A 15,762-nucleotide genomic window follows, 5' to 3' on the forward strand; every position below is an offset into this window, starting at 1 on the left:
AGCCGATATCTGTAATGTCGTGCGTCGGTTGGCGTAGTTCAGCATGAATATGATCCATCAGGTCCTTTTTCACTGATAAGACCAGATCTTTGAGTTCCTCTACATCTCGTTTGCTACAGGATACCATTGCGTTGTCATCGGTGGGGCCTGGCGCCGCCATTGTGGGAAGCGCGGGAACTTCGGCAGCGGGTGCCTTTTTCTAGAAGATGGCTGGTATTGTCTTCCTTTTCAGTAGCTTACAGGAACCTCCAGTCATGCCGGGTGTCGTAGCTATCGAGTGGTGCGTGGTAAGTCGGAATAAATTGCAATTATTGGTGCAAATGTTAGGGCGTCGTGGAGGAGCAGGTTTACTGCACGTCCATCTTGGAGTCCGTCCGGCCACGCCCCCCAGCAGTATATTTTTTATTAATAAACACAATTTTCTCCTGAAAATCCACAGATCTGGGCTTTAACGTTGGATTTGTCTCATTATTTAGACATTCTTTACAACCCCTCTGTAACCTCTCTAACTTATTTTATTAAGGACACCACTGAGATGGGTGACTGCCAATGTTACTTCTCTAAATACTTGCATTAATCATTATCTCAGTCTATGAGATATAAACATTTACATAAAAATTAATCCTCAACAAATGTATTATTATTTTAACACATAACTATTTTTATTTCGCTATGGGAACCAATTTTACACCATGTTATGCAAACCTTTTAATGGGAGCATGAGAATCCATTTGTTTGACCCCAAGATACATCAATACGGTGCAAATTTGGTCCTATGGAGGGGCTACATTTTTTGTTTGGAATTGCTCAGATGTAGAATAAGATTTTAAAATGTACCTTAATGATAAAAATGTAAAATGTATGTTTGAATCTAATGATACCTATATTCATTTTTAGATGTTACATTCTATATTAAAAATTCAATAGTTAAAACTAAGTAATTTGTAAGGATATATACAGGAATAGCAATAAAGACAGGACACAGGAGTTGTCACCTACTTGTGTGGTTAGACAATATTCTGAGGGGACCATATTGGAGAATCAGGAGAATTTGTAGTGATGTTAATGTGTATTTAGAACAAGGTTTAATGATTAGAGATAGCTTTTAGAAAAAAACATTACGATGAGAGAATATTGATTGAACTATAAAAGAGGTAGGGAGATTAGACCATTCCTCTGTTTGTACCTAAAAGGGACTACTTTTCATTCTCAAATTTCATTTTTTACTCATATAATATTAAAGCTATAAAATGCAGAAATATTTTAAAGAAATATTGGAACATTTTGAAAATTGACCCTGTCTTAGGTCTTCATTTACCAATCTGACCTAATGTTATTTCTAAAAAAAAGCCCCAATTTTAAGGCATCCCTAGCACCGAGTCTACCTAGGAAAACCACCCAGAAAAGTCAAATAAATTTTGCATATCGAGACCGTCTGCAAGAAGTTTGTTATGTTACACTATAAGCAGGTGTGTGGATATATATGTATATGGACACGTGTATGGATGTACATGTGTGTAGATATGCATATGTAGGTATGTGTGTATATATGTATATATATATATATATATCATGGTTTCTGTTAATACTAGTTAAATCAAGATGCATGGGAGGTGGCCGGGAATGATAAATATTTGGGAAACCTTTTGTCTTAGTTTAGATAACACTGATATGCGTGATGAAGGGTGTGTGGAAGAAAGACAGGTTTTCTCATGAAATAGATTGAATCAGGTCAGGAGATCTTTGGGTTTTACTGCCCCATGATTGTAAAGACCCCAGGGTGCGGTGTTGGCCAAAGGGAATAACTTCAAAGGGTAACTACAGCAACCACAGGGTCCAATCAGGGATCTCCCCAGTAGACTCAATTGGGACCCTCTAGTATATCAAGGGACAGGTAGTGAAAGTAAAGAAGAGGAGAGGAGGAGAGAAAGTAAAGAGACAAAGGAACATCACTAACCTGGAGCTCTCAGGGAACGTAACTATGAACATGCATGTTTGAATATTGTAAATAGGAATTTATATATATGTATTTGTTGTAAGTGTGTCAATTAATGTGGGGATTATTGTTATTGTACTGTTATTTGTATTGTTTTATATTTGGAACGTTCTAGTAAAAGTTTGTATTGTTGTATCATAGCCGCATTGTGGATTCTTTGATATCCTGTTGTTGTTTCCAAAATATTCTGTTGCATTCTGGAAGAAGCGAAAGTTTTCAGTTCAAACCTTATAAGTTAGAAGAGATAGAACAGGGATTGTTTAACTTAATAAGCCAGTGGGTGGGTTTATCGGTGCATATTTCATAAGTGTATCCATATACCCATTCACCTGGATAAGTGTAGTTATTGTAGCTCGAAAACACATTAGCCTTCAGGAGATATATCCGAATACATATTGTGATTTCATTGATATGTGGATGTATCTGTTGTTGGATCAGATGGATTAATGCTTTATCTACAGCATACCATCTAAAAGATTTATGAATGTGTTATGTGCTTAAGATTTTAAGCACATAACACATTCATAAATCTTTTAGATGGTATGCTGTAGATAAAGCATTAATCCATCTGATTGATATTTTAATAACACAATTCCCTAGTTCCCTCAAAAGAAAACTTAACAGTTACAAATCTTAGTTGTCAGTTCTTTAGAATTTTTCCTATCTAATTTGAAAAGAATCAATTAACAACTCTGCAACTTTGTCACCATCAATATCTACATAGCGTATAACTTGTGACATCTGGTAGACATGAGATGTGTCCAGCCTGCTATCAAATATGATAGAATAGTATTTTGCTTTCTTTATTTTTTTCCATTATACCAGAACGCACCAGATTACCCAGTAATGCAATAAACTCATTTTGGTTATCTGGGGGCATTTTTGTAAGCCCATTCATATGAAAAGATATCACGGGATCATACTTCGCAAGCAATTTCACCAACTGTAGGAAATTTCCAGAATTGGTGTCATTAGACTCAATGCTTTCTCTGTGACCCCAAAGTGTCAAATTTTGTTGAGTCAATATGCACACAGTCAAGAATTTAAAAATGTTCCTCCACTTTTGGTATTTTTTGCGACGTTTGTTTTGAAGCACTGAATCAATGGTCAATTGCTTTTGCAGTCTCATTTCTAATTATTTCCATTCCATGAAAGACTAATTATGACCGGGAATTATTTCATGTTGTTCTAATCTTGGATTAAGCGTTTTCAAGTTACTAAAACCCTCTACCTTCTTAAATGCATTTTTTATCATTGTTGAATAATTGTCATGGAAAACAAAATGCTGCATTTTTGCTGGAAGAAAACACTAGCCATGATTGTTCAACCTTTTCACAGTTTTTGAGTATTCTGTAAAACCCATCACTTGAAATGGGAATGCCCCATTGCGATTTTGAACAGATGAAGACCCTCTTTCGATAAACTGAACTTTTAAGCTGTATTCAATAATCTCTGGCCAATAGCCCACATCAGTGAAGTAATTTGGAGGACAGAAAGGAACATTATCAGAGGATGCCAAAGGTTGGCAATCTTCAATGTGAACATGTTCAGATAAAGTACTGTTAGGAAATGGTTTTAGTACATGAGCTTGGGCATTTGCAATATCAGTTTCACTTGCCGATCTATTGCTACCTAAGGAACTCAAGTTATCGTCATGAATGTTGTCTACTGCAGTTTTACCTTGGCTTTGCTGCTTGTGATTACCGACCTTTGACAGCTCTGACTCTGGCAGAGGCCGCACAAATTTTGCCGTACGTCCTGCCACAGAATGCATGCATTCCTTTTTTTGCCCACCTGTTTCCTCCCTGTGCTCTGCTTTCTTTCCAAATATTATTTTACGATACAAATTTTGATACTACAAAAAACAGTTTTAAATGCTATCAAATAAGTGACATTATTAAGCAGTTAATCTAATGTAGCTGTTCTGCTATATACACCTGTTTTTGTATACCTAACACTAAATAACAAAAAAGTGATCAGCAATAAATGACGGAAAGAAATAAGGATCTTCAGCTAAATATCAAGTTTTAAATTTTGCTAAAATGCACTGTTTGAATGTGAACACACAATCTCTCATCAAACAGCGTACCATAGCTGTTCTGCTACATCTTTTTTTCTCTACCTAACACTAACAAAAAAAGTGATCAGCATTAGCTGACTGAAAGGAATGAGAATCTTCAGGCAAATGAACAAAATGAACTAAGATTGACAGTTTGCTCGTACAATCCCTAATCCAGGGCTCGACAAATCGAAATCACAGGCGCCAGGTCGCCATGGCTACAAGGAATTTTGTCCTGGCGCCTAGGTGTTTGTCAGCCGGGGGCGCTGCTGTTGCTGTCTGCCCAGGAGTCTGTACAGACCAGCACAGCCACTCCGAGCCCGCCCTCGAGCCTGAGATCACTCCCGCGGAGTGATTCTGTAGGCTGAAAACGCGGTTGCAGGATAACCAGCAATCGCGTTTTCAGCTGCCACAGGCAGCTTCAGGAAAAGGGGTTGAGTGTTGATTGGCACAACACCCCCCTGCTGCCTGATCGCTCCATTAGATCGACAGTGCAGTGTTAACCCCTTCAATGCCGAGATTGCGGCATTTTAGGGGTTAATTCCCGTTTTGTATGGGGCTCTGCTGCTGGTGGTCTGCCAGGCAGACCAGCAACAGCAAAAACGAGTCCCCACAAGCCCTTTGATGACTCCTGTAGGCATGGAAGCCTACAGCAGCCATCAAAGAGACTCCCTCTGCAATGGCTGGTCTATAGAGGCACCTTCAAGGACAGGGGAGAGGGTTCTTCGGTCTCCACATGAGTGTGGAGACCAGTCCCAACCCTCCCCTGCTGCCCCAACCCTCCCCTGCTGCCCGATCGCTCCATGAGCAATCACAAGGCTATGGGGTTAGGGGGGTTGTGTTGCTACATGCCTCGATATCGAGGCATGTCAGCAATACCATTTATGCTCGGTGCGGCGACGGCCATTTTTCTCCCGGAGAAGGCTTTCCTCCCTGGATCTACGCTCAGCCTCACTTGTGAGGCTTCCGTGGATGCTGCAAAGCCGCCGATCGTGTCGAAAATGCAGAGATTGCGGCAATGCAGATGTTTAACAGCAGCCCGTACATGTACAGGCTTTGTTGTTAAGGGGTTAAGACAGTTGTCCATTTATGCTACTGGCCAAAACTCTAATTAATATAGAAACATAGAATTTGATGGCAGATAACAATTCAGCCCATCCACTCTGCCTAATTTTTCCTAATGTAAGGGGTTTAAACCCCTATCAGTCTTTGGTCTGGTCTAATGCTGCAACAAATAATCGATAAAATCAATAAAATTCGATAATGACAATCATTGGCAAATAATTTTATTATCCATTAGTTGAATCGATTTTATCGAATATAAGATGAGGGTTTTTTTTTTCCAGAGCAAATGCTCTGAAAAATACCGTATTTCCCCATGTATAAGACGCACCTTTTTTTCAAAAATTTGGGGTCTATAAACTGGGTACGTCTTATACAGTGATTGTAGAGGGGGGCAAATTTCAGGGGAGCAGCAAAAAACGCCGCCTCAAACACCCCCACAGCAGTTACTACTTCCCAGTCCCTCCCTGCAGTCATACTGATTGGCCCCGCCCCTTTCTGCTTCCTAGTCCCTCCCTGCAGTCACACTGACAATTGGCCCCATGCCTTTCCTTATAGCGCTCACACTGCTCAGCAACTCATCTAACAGTAAGTATAAAATTAATATTTGGGCTGCTGAAAGTTAGGGGAGGTGGGGGTTAATTTAGGGGCAGTTATGGTTAATAAGGTGGTTAGGGTTAATTTAGGGACAGTTATGGTTAATGGGGTCTTTAGGGTTAATTTGGGGGCAGTTATGGTTGTCTACGCACATCGCGCAGACACTCACTGGCTGCCCCTACTAGACATGAGGGAGTCTGGAGCACAGGGGGTAAGTCTGGGTGGGAGGCATCTCAAGGACACAGTGGTATATAGGGGGTTATAAGGCATATCAGGGGAGAAGTGTGGCATATCAGGGTGTTATAGGGCATATCAGGGGGCACAGTGGCATATTTAGGGGGCAAAGGGGGATATCTGGGGGTATAAGGCACATCTGGGGGGGCAGAGTGGCATATCTGGGGGTATAAGGCATATCTGGGAGGGCTGAGTGGCATACTGGGGTATATGAAATATCAGGGGCACAGTGGCATATCAGGGGGTATACGGCATATAGGGTATATAAGGCATATGTGGGGAGGGTGGAGTGGCATATCTGGGGGTATGTGGCATATTCAATTGTTTTAAATAAATGAAAAAAATTTATTTTTTTATCCGATTAATCGGAAAAATAATCGGGCAACTAATCAATTATAAAAATAATAGTCAGTTGCAGCCCTAGTCTGGTCCTATAGTGAGGAAAGCTTTAAAGACATCCCATTGTTTAGATTCCCTTACTTTATTAGCCTCCACCACTGCTGCTGGGAGACTGCTCCATTTCTCTACTACCCTCTGAGTAAAGTAGAACTTCCTTATGTTACATCTAAGCCTCTTGCATTCAAGGTTTAGACCATGGCCTCTTGTTCTAACATTGCTTCTCCTTTAAAATGAGCTTACCTCCTGTACTTTGATAAGTCCCTTCAAGTATTTAAAGGGTTTGTATTACACCCCCTCCTCTCTTCTTTCCTTCAAGCTACCCATATTAAGATATTTTAACCTTTCCGGTTAATTTATGTCCTGCAAGCCACTTACTATTTTTGTAGCTCTCTTGTGAACTCTCTCCAATGTGTCCACATCCTTCTGGAGATGGGGTCTCCAGAACTTTACGCAATACCTTAGGTGAAGCCTGGATCTGAAAAAAGTGGCATAATTACCTCCCTCTTTCTGCTACTAATGCCTTTCCCTATACAACCCCGCATCCTGCTTTCTTTTAGATGCTCTACTGCATTGACTGCTTACCTTTTGGCCATGCGAAATAATTACTCCTAAATCCCTCTCTTCAGTTGTTAATGACAGTACAGTGCCACCAATGCTATATTCTGCTATTTATAAGTCGTCTATGAGGGACAGTGTCAAATGCTTTACTAAAATCTAGATAGGCTATATCAACAGCTCCTCCCTGGCCTACTATTTGCCACATTTGCGAAGTACCATAGCAGCTTCCTTTTACTTTTACTCTTGCTAACAATTTTAATGCAATGTTCTGCTACCTTTAGCAGGACATCTCTTAAATATCTCCATCTCACCTGGACTTCATCTAAAGAAGGAGGGCTTTGGGTTTTTAGAGCACTGGGCTGATTTTGCTTTGGGGTACAATCTCTATAGTCATGATAGATTGCACATAAATGCAAGAGGGTCCAATGTGCTTGGGGAGAGAATGGCTGTTGGAGGAGATTTAAAACTAGGAAGGGGGGGAATAAATACCGAGCTAGACAGTATAGAAAGGGAAGGAGATTTACTTAGTAACCAGGTGGGTGTATCTGGGGGCTTGATCTATACAAATAATAGGGAGAAGCATATATTTTGCCCCCCCCCCCAAAACAAGGACAGAAAGTGAATGCAGCATCAGTGTAAAACGACAAGCTAAAGGTGTCTACAAATGCTTGCAGTTTAGAGAATAAGACCCATGAACTTGTAACAGTAGTGGCAACTGAGAATGTTGATATAGTGGCTGTTACTGAAACATGGTATAATGAGAAAAATGACTGGGACATATCAATACCTGGGCTCTCGTTATATAGAAAAAACAGAAAGGGTAAGGAAGGGGGAGAGGTGGCCCTATATGTGAAAAATAACAAAAAATCTAATTTAAAAAAAATTGGGGGGGAGAACAGAGTCGGTTTGGGTTACAGTACAATTTGGCAAAAGTAAAGTAACTTGTGTAGGTGTGATTTATAGACACACAGGACAACTAGATAATCTACTAGTGGAGGAAATAGCTAAAATGACAGTGAAGGGGGATGTTATAATCATGGCTGACTTTAATCTCTCTGATGTGAACTGGAAAACCAAAGTAGCTGGTTGTGCCCAGAGTGCAGATATTCTGAACTCCCTACTGGGATTATCTTTAAAACAAGTAGTTGAGGGGCCAACTTGTAAGGAGGCCATATTGGCATACCTGGGAACTTCTTGGCTCCGGCTACCTGGAGCCTTCCCTTGTGGGACGCGGGCCAGGACTGCACACTGACGTTGGTGGGCGGTCCCATTCACAGGAAAAATGGGCGGGGAGCGGGACGTGTCCAAGACCCTGCTCCTGCGACCCGGAGGATTCGGGTCTTGACACAGAGAACCGGAGGAGCAGCGCTCACCCGGCCAACTCCGGGTCAAACGAGGAGAGTTCCCAGGTATGCATATTGGACTTAGTGTTCACAAATTGAGATTTGTTAACAGGTATTTCTGTAGGTGAAAGTTTGGGATCTAGTGATCATCAGTCGTGCCGTTTAGTATGCGAACAGTGACTGAATCATACCACACAAAAACAAAAGTTTTAGATTTTAGAAAAGCTGACTTTTATAAAATGAGAATATGTGTAGAGGAGTCATTATCAGACTGGGCCAACTTAAATGGAGTTCAGGAGAAATGGGATTATTTAAAAATTGTATTATTGAAGATAACAGAAAATTGTGATAGGCTTGTCAGTAAGAGTAAAAAATTCAAGAAACCGCTGTGATACTCTGCAGAAGTGGCCAAAATTGTAAAAGACAAGAAGTTAGCCTTAAGTAAATACAAAACTACCCAATGTGAGGAAGACAGACAGATCCACAAAATTAGGCAGACAAAAGCAAAACAAGGTATAAGAGCTGCCAAATCACACGCAGAAGTGAGAATTGTCCTGTCAGTAAAAAAAAAAAAGGGAGATAAAACATTTTTTAGATATATAAATGAGAAAAAGAAAGTAAAACAAAGATTAGTTAGATTAACCCCTTCATTCCCCTATAGACGTACCGGGACGTCCAAAAAACGCCCACAAAGAAACCCCTATGGACGTCCCGGTACGTCCAGCCCTTCGTGCAGCGTCAGGGACACATCCCTGCCGGTGCACGGGAGACCAGGCTGTCGTTTGACAGCCTGGACTCCCCCCTGGCAGCAAAAGCCGGCATCGCCGGCTTTCTGCTGCCTGATCCCCCGTAACAGCTTCCGGCATGGAAGCCGGTAAACTGTTACAGTTGAAAGTGCCCGATCGTGCGACCGCGCAGTTGCAAACGCGCGATCGGGCATTCCCTTCCGGGTTACGTCACTGCTGACGTAACCCGGAAGGTCATCGGAGGACAGGATATCCCCTGCGGGGGATGAGGCACAGAGACGCTGCGATCTGTGAGGACCTGCATAGAGATCACAGTGTGATCGGTGCAGGGGGATCGCGGGGAGGGGAGTGAGAAACCATCTCTCTCACTCCCCCTCCCGTCCTGAAAGAGAAAAGCAGAAAAAAAAAAAAGTTAATTCATTTAAAAAATAATATTAAATAAATCATTAAAATAATAATATAGATGCTTGGTTGTTATAAAAAATACATATTTCGGGCATCGTCATGACGTGAGACGCTAGGTGGGAGGAGCGTCCGGAGTTCGCGGGCAAACGTTGCAGGCAGCACAAGCCTGAGGATATAGCCGCCATAATAACCCGCAGTGAGCTGCTGAACTGCCGTCGAACTACCACTGATGTGCCGCTTAACCGCCACTGATTCGCCGCCGAACTGTTCCGCGGCTGAACCGCCGACTTGTTTCGCGGCTGTTTCACGGCTGAACCGCCACTGTTTCGCCGTTGAACCGCTATTGATTCGCCGTTGAATCGGCATTATACTAAAGACCGGCTGTGCGCAAGAGGGGGGCTGAAGAAGTGAGAAGTGGAGGTCTCTGGAGTTATGAAGCCCTTCTTATATTTGATCCCGATATGACACGGCCTAACTGCTGAGTGTGGTGGTGAGCACATTTGATTTTGACAACTACTCTGCAATAGTTGATTTACCTCAAAATAAGAGAAACGTATAATATAAATTTTTGTAAGCTGAAAATTGCTGAAATTTGGCGTTTGTGGAGCGCTGTTGAGCATATTTGACCCCGAAAATTACTGTGCAATTTCTGAGCAATATTTGATCCATCTCAAAATTAGAGGAAATCTGTTTCTTGAGAGTGTTGGTGAGCACATTGGATTTCGAAAACTGCTATGCAAGATTTGACTTACCTCAAACAAGAGGAACTGTTTCATATAACTTAAAATTCTATATGGTCCCAATTGAAAGATATAACAAGTGGCCTATAATGTCCTAATGAAGAGAACCTGTATTCAATTTGGGCCAGATACAAGTGCTTTATTATATCTTGAGGTCGAATATACCGTATTGGCTCGGATATAGGCCGCACTTTTTTCCCCCACTTTAAGTCTTTAAAGTGGGGGTGCGGCCTATATTCGGGGTCTAGCGCCCGACGCCCGGGACATGCAGTCCCGGGCGCCGGGCAGGCAGCGGGGTTAGGATACAGATCCCCCGCAGCGGTGCAGGGGACCTGCATCCTACTCCCCGATACGCTCAGACAGCCTCCCCTGCCAGCACTTCCCACGGGGGGGGGGCCGGCACGGGAGGTTGTCTAAGCGCATCGTGCGGTTGTCTAACCGCACGATGCGTTTTTTACCTCTGGCCCCCCGCCTGACTTACCGGAGCAGACTCCCGGGTGTCTTGCGGGGCCGGCGGGGGACATCTACGCAATACGCGTATACAACTTCCGGTGCCGGCACATCCGGCACCGGAAGTTGTATACGCGTATTGCGTAGATGTCCCCCGCCGGCCTCGCAAGACACCCGGGAGTCAGCTCCGGTAAGTCGGGGGGCAGAGGAGGACAGTGGCAGCATATCTCGGGGGGCAGAGGAGGACAGTGGCAGCATATCTCGGGGAGGGAGGAGGACAGTGGCAGCATATCTCGGGGGGGGGGGCAGAGTGGCAGCATGTTGTTTTTTTGGTGCTTTTTTAAAGAAAAAAACTTTTTCTTTAAAAAAGCACCAAACTTTTAGGGTGCGGCCTATATACGGGGGCGGCCTATATCCGAGCCAATACGGTATATGAGCTCTGCAGTGATAATTTAGTAGTGATTTGCTTCTAAAAAGATAAAAGTTAATTTGTTATACTTGATTTGCTCTCTATGTTAAAACCACTATAATTTTGCAAATAGCATCTAAGTACTATACATTATTTTATTTATCCCATCTTGAGGTATATTCAATATAGAATATAAAAGGCATAACAAGGGAAGAAAGAAAGAGTGGTGAAAATGTCACAAAGAACTCACTGCGCGTATTCAGCACTTGGAATCCGCGCATAAAGACACCCTGGACGAGGAGACTTACGCAGAACTGACCTCCTTAAGGGTCCAGTTGTCGGATATTCTCAACTCTAGGTTTCGTCGGGCTTCCCTGTATAGCCAGAGGTTTTTCAGTGAACACGGCAACAAATGTGGTAAGCTGTTGGCCAAGATGATTAACCCCCTTAAGCGCAACACGCACGTCCATCGGGTCCGGACGCCTACGGGGGATTTGTCCCCTTACCCCTCTAAGATTGTGGACGCGTTTCACGTCTACTATTCCTCCCTTTATGGCTCGTCTCGGGCTTCGGATGTTCGTGCCCGTCACGATAAGCGGGTCCGTATTGACCGTTATCTGGCGGCACACGGTGTGCGCAAGCTTACCCGCGAACAGGCGGATTCCATGGAGGTGCCGTTCTCGGCTGCGGAGCTTTCAGCGGCTCTGAAGGCTACGCAGCGGGGTAAGTGTCCGGGCCCGGACGGTTTGCCCTTGGGGTACTACCGTACCTTCTCGAAGCACCTTTTCCCTCACCTGCTTGCTTCTCTCAATGCCATACGAGAGGGACTTCAGTTCCCTTCCCAGTCGTTGGCGGCTACGATCACGGTTATTCCGAAGGAAGGCAAGGATCCTGGTTTGTGTCAGAGCTACCGGCCTATCTCGCTCCTTAATGCCGATTTAAAGCTTTTTGCCAAAATGTTGGCGCTGCGCTTGGCTCGTTTCCTCCCGCTGCTGATCCACCCCGATCAAGCAGGTTTTATCCCTCGACGTGAGGCGCGGGATAACACGATTAGGCTTCTCTCCGTGATACATAAGGCACGGGTGGAGGCACGCCAAATTTTATTCTTGTCGACCGACGCGGAGAAGGCCTTCGATAGGGTGGACTGGGTGTTCTTGGAGGCTACCCTGGTGCATCTGGGTCTGGGTCCCTCTATGTTGGCTTGGATTGGGGCCCTCTATTCCTCACCATCTGCTCGCATTCGGGTTAACGGGGCTCTCTCCCCCCGTATAGCGATACGGAACGGAACTAGGCAGGGGTGCCCCCCTTTCCCCGATGCTCTTTGCGCTGTCTCTGGAGCCTTTCCTGGAGGCTGTCCGCTCTGACCCGAACATATTGGGGTTGCAGGAGGGTGGTAGGCATCATAAGGTAGCGGCGTACGCGGATGACCTCCTGTTTATCGTTGACCGCCCCGGTGTTACGCTTCTGAATATTCTTGAGGCATTTCGCCTCTACGGCGAGCTGTCTAACCTCAAAATCAACTACTCGAAATCCGAGATTTTGAATATTACCCTGCCCCCTCGACTGGCTGCTGCGCTCATGCCTAGCTTCCCCTTCAAGTGGTGCCCAGAGAAGCTGAAGTATTTGGGGATCTGGCTGACTGCCGACCCCGCTCGTCTTTTCCATGCCAACTTTGCGCCAATGCTCACCGTCCTGTCGGGGAACCTGCGGCGGTGGATGCCGCTGTACCTCTCCTGGATGGGCCGGGTGAATGTTGTTAAGATGAACCTTTTGCCTCGGGTGTTGTATCTGTTCCAAACGCTGCCCATCCGGATACCGCTGGAGTTTTTTCAGGTTCTTCGGTCCCTGGTGTCTAAGTTTGTCTGGGGTAATAAGAGCCCTCGACAGCGGTTCGCCCAGCTCACGAGACCTAAATCTGCGGGTGGTCTTGCCTTGCCTGACTTTCATGGGTACTACCGGGCTGCCCACTTGCTTCGCGTCTTGGAGTGGCACGCACTGGGTCCTCTCGCTAAGCCGTGGGTCGACCTGGAGCTTGGTGAGTTGCGGGGCTATGTGTATCATGCCTTGTGGGGCCCGAGCGGCAGCCACGGCGGCATTTCGCACCCTTTTATTCTGGCGACTCTGGCGGTTTGGAGGGGGGTGGGCCGACGGGCCCGTCTCTCTACCGCTCCGTCGCCCTTGTTGCCCCTTTGCGGGAACCCGGACTTTGCGCCGGGACGCGGGGAGGGTCGATTGGATTTTCTTGGGGTTCCTGCCCCTGTTCGGGCTCGGACGCTCCTGGGGGAGGGCGGGATTCTGCCCTTGGGTTCGTTGATAACGGGTCGCGTTCCTACGTGGTCGGAGCGCTTCACGTATCACCAGATTCGGCACTACCTTTCTACCTTACCGCGGGGGGACCATCTTCGCCGGCCCTTAACGGGCTTTGAGACCTTGTGCACGAGGGCTCACCCACTGGAGAGGGCCATCTCCCTGCTCTACTCTTTTCTTTTGACTGCGACTTCCACGACACGACCGCCCTTCTGCGCGACTTGGGAGGCCACCTGTGACACTCAACTCTCCGACAAAGACTGGGACAAGATATTCATCTTCATCCATAAGAGCTCTAAAGCGACTAAGACGCAGGAGACTAATTATTAAGCTGTTGACGAACTGGTACAGGATGCCGCAGAAGCTCCATAGAATGTTCCCGGGTACCTCTGATAGGTGTTGGAGGTGGGGTGGGGACGTGGGCACGATGTTGCACATATGGTGGTCATGCCCCTTGTTGCAACCCTACTGGGAGGAGGTCCATCGGGTGATCTCGGAGCTCTCGGATTCCCCTCCTCCGTTCCGGCCGTTGCCCATGCTCCTGCACCACACTTCCCACTCGATCTCACATTACAAGCGGTCGGTGGTCCGACATCTCCTTGGCGCTGCTAAAAGTCTCATCCCGCTGCACTGGAAACAACCTCGCCCTCCCTCTCGCCGGGACTGGGTGGCGAGGGTGGAGGAGATCAGGAGGGTTGAGGATCTCTCCGCCTCGACCCCGAAACTTAGGGAGGCCTATACGGCCACATGGTTCTACTGGTTGTCCTCTGTTGTGGGGCGTGATGCGTAGTTGCCCTGTTTTGCCCTGTATTGCCAGGTTGCTCGATCGTTCGCTGCTTTTTCCTGGTTTATTGGCAGGCTTCCTGGTCTTCTCGATCTGTGTATTCCATTTTTGCCACTGGTCTTGTTTTCATACCGCAAATTGCTACCTCATGTTGGCCGGATTAGGTACTGGTGTTTTGTACCTGGATTTGTGCTTTTGTACATCATTGTCTCATGCCGGGGTGCCTTGATTCCCCCGTATTCCTTCCCTCCCTCTTTTTCCTTTCTGTATCCCTACCCCCTCCCTATTATATGTTTGGAAACTTGAATAAAAATTGATTTTGAAAATGTCACAAAGAAAAGCAGCTGAAGAAAGAAAGAAAGAAAAAAAGAATGACCAAGAAAACAAGCGAGAAAAAAAACTGGTCACACTCTTCTCACCGGTCCCACAAAAAAAGAAAATAGGTGATCAAACATTAGAGGAGTTAGAGCAAAGTTCTATACTCTCAGGAGGAGATGCTCCAGAAGAAATGCCTATAAAAGAGGATATACCAAATATAATTACTAAACAAGAGGGAATACTTACCCAAGAATATTTACAATCTTGTATACAAACTTGTGCGAATCATCAATTGCAACAAATAAAGCAAGAGTTAAAAAATTATTTCTCTGACATAAAAACTGATATAGCAAATATTGCAGAACGCCTTAAAACGGTAGAAAATAAAAATGAAGAATTGAAGTTTGAGCAAGACCAAATTAAAGATAACTTACAAACAATAGAAGATAAAATATTACTACTGGAAGATAAATTGGAGGAAGCAGAAAATAAATCCCGGCGCAAAAATTTAAGAATTCGCGGTTTATCCGAAAAAATTACTACAAAGGATCTTACATCAACATGCTTACTACTATTTCAAGACATGGGTTTGAAAGAATCATTAAAAGAGCCTACGATAGAAAAAGCATACAGATTATCTAAACCTAAATCTATTACTTCGGAAGTGCCAAGAGATGTGATTGTAAATTTTATAACTCTTCAAATGAGACAAATGATCTATTTAGCCTCAAGAAAATATAGCTCAGAAGACGACAGATTTAAAAATTTGACTTTTTTTCAAGACCTATCGCAAAGAACTCGCCACCAAAGAGCTCAATATAAAGACATAACTAAAACCTTAAGAGAAAATAACGTACGATACACATGGGGTTTTCCCACCAAGCTCAAAATAATATGCGATGGACAAATATTAGTGATGGACTCACCTAAAAAGGCACAAGAGTGGCGGAAAATCAAAAAGTGCAACGTCATTAGATAACTGCTGCGGATTATTTCTTTTTTTTTTTTTTCTCATACACACATAGTTCACTACTATATTCCATACTATGTAAATTTGCACATTAATCTACACAATTTTTAAATTTTTTGGTTCACTACATTTTTATATTTTTATATATATTTATTTATTTATTTATTTTTTCTCCTATCTTGTATATTACTAATACAGATTATATATAGTATTATGGTATCACTCATTTTAATACCATGCACTTCACACACTTAATACACATGATTCTCAATTTTTTTATTTTTTTTTGTTTTATATTTATCATTTTTTATTTTTTAATCTACACAATATTTATATCACATCTTATAAACTAATACACAATTATATGGCCTAATATATTATTATG

The sequence above is a fragment of the Sceloporus occidentalis genome, unplaced genomic scaffold (genome assembly GCF_023333645.1).
Source record: "Sceloporus occidentalis isolate IW3139 unplaced genomic scaffold, rSceOcc1.0.p SCAF_130, whole genome shotgun sequence".
NCBI lineage: Eukaryota > Metazoa > Chordata > Lepidosauria > Squamata > Phrynosomatidae > Sceloporus > Sceloporus occidentalis.